General features: G+C 38.6%; 1 non-coding gene across 1 annotated transcript; it reads left to right on the forward strand.

Moving 5' to 3' along the window:
• The first annotated feature begins 908 nt into the window (after window positions 1-908).
• On the forward strand, window positions 909-1,013 carry LOC131154644 (small nucleolar RNA R71). The gene has a single exon (XR_009136560.1). It is a non-coding gene; the product is annotated as a small nucleolar RNA R71 (small nucleolar RNA).
• Window positions 1,014-4,086: the final 3,073 nt, after the last annotated feature.

The raw sequence follows: 4,086 nt of genomic DNA on the forward strand, positions 1-4,086 counted from the left end.
GAGTTAGTTCATGATGTGTCATATGACTAGCAATCGGCTCACACTCCACCCCGTACTGGCCTTTAGGGTTAACAATAGGCTTCTTTAGTGACTTACCCTTTTCTCTCCTACTCAGGGATATTGCTAGTTGGCCCATGGTGGCTTCTAGCTTGGAGATAGTATGAGAGTGGGAGTTGAGTAATTGCCGATCAACTTGACGATTAGCCTCAATACCCATAAGGGCTTTTAATACCATCTTTTGAAAAGATCTATCATATTGGAGCTGAGGAGGATATAGTTGTTAATAAGGTGATTGTCGAGGAGCAGATACGGAAGAATTTTGAGGATTTAAATTCTATATGGTCGAGGAGGTGGAGCATTGGGTGATTGTTGAGGTATTTGAGCTAGAAAACCCAGATCTTGTGGTCTCCAGGAGAAGTTAGGAAGTTTACTCCCTTTAGCATTGTATTTGTTAGAATAGGGATAATTGGTCAGCATGTCGTACTAATTATGTGTGTCCTTAACTTCCTCCTACACAAACTCAGGTGTGAGAGGTGCATGGGGGCAATTCTAATAAGTGTGAGAGGGATCAAAGTAAATGGCACACCCCTCTGCACATGTCACAAACTGAGGTTGTTTTCCTAAGGATAAAAATTGATCTAGTTTCTTCACAATGGTGTGCAGTGTGGGTGCAAGGTCATAACCAACAGCTAACTTACAAACTCCCTTAGGATGGCATAAGGAAGGTTGGGATGGTCTACGAGCACCAACACTATGCTACTGAGAATTCTTGGCGAGGGTCTCAAATAGAGTCAAAGCCTTATTCTCGTGCTTTGCGAGGAAAGTAACTCCACAAGATGCATCTACCATGATTTTATCACGCTTAACTAACCCCTCAATAGAAGGTTTAAGCTAATTGCCATCTAGGGACTTGGTGATGTGGGCATTTACTTATAGGTCCCTAAAGCGCTACCATGTTTCAAAAATTTGCTAACCATCAATTTGGGAGAAACTGGTGATTTCCTTCCTTAGTTGGTTAGTTTTCCTAAAAGGGAAGTAGTTTTTTAGAAACTTATGTTGCATTATGGCCTAGGTAGTCACCGAGTTCGGCTCTAAGGAATTTAGCCAATATTTGGCTTTTTACTTCAGAGAGAACAAAAATAGCCTCAGACAGAGGGCATCATCACAAAAATTAGGTATATAGATGGTGGAACAAATTTCAAGAAACTCACCTAGATGCTTGTATGGATTTTCTATCAAAATCCTAAAGAAGTTGGGAAGCATCGAGATGGTAGTGGTATTAATTTCTAATTGCATCGCCTTGACATCCGAGAACTGGATGCAAGACAGTGACATGTATGTATTGGGTGTGAAATAGTCTATCAGGGGCCGAAAGGGTTGCTCCTCCGTCGCAAGTCAATAGGGAGTAACAGATTCGAGGTTTTGGTAAGTGGGAATCGATCGGGGTTCGACCATGATTTTAGGTTCAGAGGACTCAGCTAACTCTAGAATAGAAGTAGACTTCCTAAGTGACCTACAGGATCTCTCAATCTCAGGGTCTATAAGCACTAACTCGAGATCCAAAGATTGCAAACCCAACATATACAAATTCATCACACAATCAAGACTTCGAGTATCAAACACAATAAAAGAGAAACAAAAGAAAATAAAGAAAAAGAAAAATACATAGTAACTACCCTAGGAATTGGCTTACTAACGTAATCGAGTCCCTGACAATGACACCAAAGTTTGGTAGACTTGCCAAGGCTTGGATCCTTAACTACCAAAGATAATATTTATAACCTAACTAATCCCAAGTTCAATAGAATAGGGATGGAGTCGAGTGTCAATCTCAAGGACTCTAGTGTAGTCCTGCACCAATTTTAATATAGTTTACCATGAAAAAACAAGAATGGAAAGATGGATTTGATGGTGTTTCTATCAACAACAAAATCAAGTAAATTGTATTGAGACTACATCTAGGAAGCAAGTCTCTGGTTATGAATCTAGCTTAGGCTATCATTTAAGATAACTATGTCCAGTCAGCTATTTGTATTAGGTTAGACGGTCAAGTGAACCGCTCGAGTGGCATAGGGTAACGAAGGTGCACCAATCATCCAGAGCACGATCGGGAAACAGGGTATGCCCTATCCAAGGAACACGGAACCCTCTATAAAAACCGTACCCTACTACATATAAGTGACTGAATCCCTAGCTATGCTCTCATATCCCCTAGGGTTTCATCATAACCAGAGAACTAAATGTGCAAGAAATTAAAGACATAGTATTGAAAGTGCAGAATTTAAATCAAAGCAATGTAAATGGCAAGTAATTGAAAATGACATCAATTGAAGCTCGAAGGCCTATCACTAGCTATTCGGGAATACAATTGGGAGCCAACTGCTCTATGTGGTAGCAATTGGAACTTAAAAGTTGTCTCAAGCATTTGAAGAATCTGAATGCAAACCAACATGAACTTGAAGGAAAGCAGTAAATCTATTATATGACACCGATTAGAACTCGAAAGCTTATCACTAGCTTCTTAAGACTCCAATTGGGAACCAGACATGAAAGTAAATAAAGCATGAAAACCTAATCTAAATGGCACCCAACGACATTAAAGTTATGTTACTAACCAAAAAGGGGTCAAAAAGGAACCCTAATCACCTATTCGAAGTTTGATTTTATACCCAAAAGGGTTTACAAGTGATTGAATTCAAATTAGGAAAGTTTTGCCAAAAATCTCACATAATAGTTTCTATATTAAAGTGCAGTCGACCTGGTCGTGCCCTGTTCTTCCCATGGTCATGCCCTAGTCAAGATACTTTAGAAATTCTAGGGTTCACCTCATGGCTTCCTTGACCTGGTCGTACTTTTAGGATCTCTTGGTCGCATCCTTGGTCGAAGCTCTCAGTATCTATGCTTTAGTCAGCACTTTGGAGTCTTCATTTTGTGACCTGGTTGCCCCTTGTGATGGCATCGTTGCACCACATGGTCAAACATGGTTGTGTTTATTTGGTGGAAAAAGGCCTTGGAGACTTGCTTGAGCCTTGTGCTTCCCAATTACTTCCTTGGCTTCTTGCATTGCTTAACTTCTTAGTTTAAGCTCCAATTTCCTGAAACATGAAACAAACCACGTGAAACTCTGAACTAGGATAAAAAGGAATAATTACAATGTAAAGGAGGACAAAACATAGGTAAATAGGGGCCTAAAATAGTACATTTTAGGAACACATCGAACTTTGACGATGGAGTGGGTAGATCTACCGAGGATGAGTTCTGATTGCACCGTGGCCCCCCTTATTTTTTCATTTCTTGTATTTGTTTTGTGCTATATTGTACTATTTTTTTTTTTTGTATCTCCTACTTGTTTATTCACCATTACTATTATTTTGGTTATACTATAGCTTTCCATGTATCTCATAGTAGAATGTACTGCTCAAAGGATAAGCAAATAAATGGTGACTTTATTTTGTTCTTTGTGCCTTGTGTACCAATATTTATTTACTATGTTCTCATTTTATGTTGGGTGCATTCATGTGCAGGTCCACTTTTTTTTCTTTCATCACCGTGCAGTGCTTCCCTCCCTTGCCTTCCAGGTGTTTTCATTCTTTACTTTAGTGGGGACACTGAAGTCTTAAGTTAGGGGTTGTCGGGTTAGGAAGGTATTACACGTTGCATATAGGACACATATATGACATATTTTTGAAATTCTAGTGAACACTACATGTGCTAATTCATGTTAACACAACATATGCCCTTTACATAGTTTTATATAGAATTTTTGTTACAACTTGATGATGTATCTATTAAATGGCTTTATGATGATCATTAACAATGAAGTGAGTTGTTCATGCATACTTTCATAAGGTCTAGTCATTATTCCTTTTTGAAAATTCGATGAGAGTTAAATGTGAGTTCATTAGTTTTAATGTCGTCATATAAGTTTTGCTATTTACATGGTATATTACAAGGCTTAGTCACACTTGCACATGATTTGTTTCACTTAGATTTTCTTGTGAGCACTGAGAGAACAAATGTGGCAACTATGACACCTTTGTGAGGAATTTTTTCATCCTTTCATCTTTTTTTTTTTTTTATAGAGTT

Source organism: Malania oleifera, chromosome 4 (genome assembly GCF_029873635.1).
Source record: "Malania oleifera isolate guangnan ecotype guangnan chromosome 4, ASM2987363v1, whole genome shotgun sequence".
NCBI lineage: Eukaryota > Viridiplantae > Streptophyta > Magnoliopsida > Santalales > Ximeniaceae > Malania > Malania oleifera.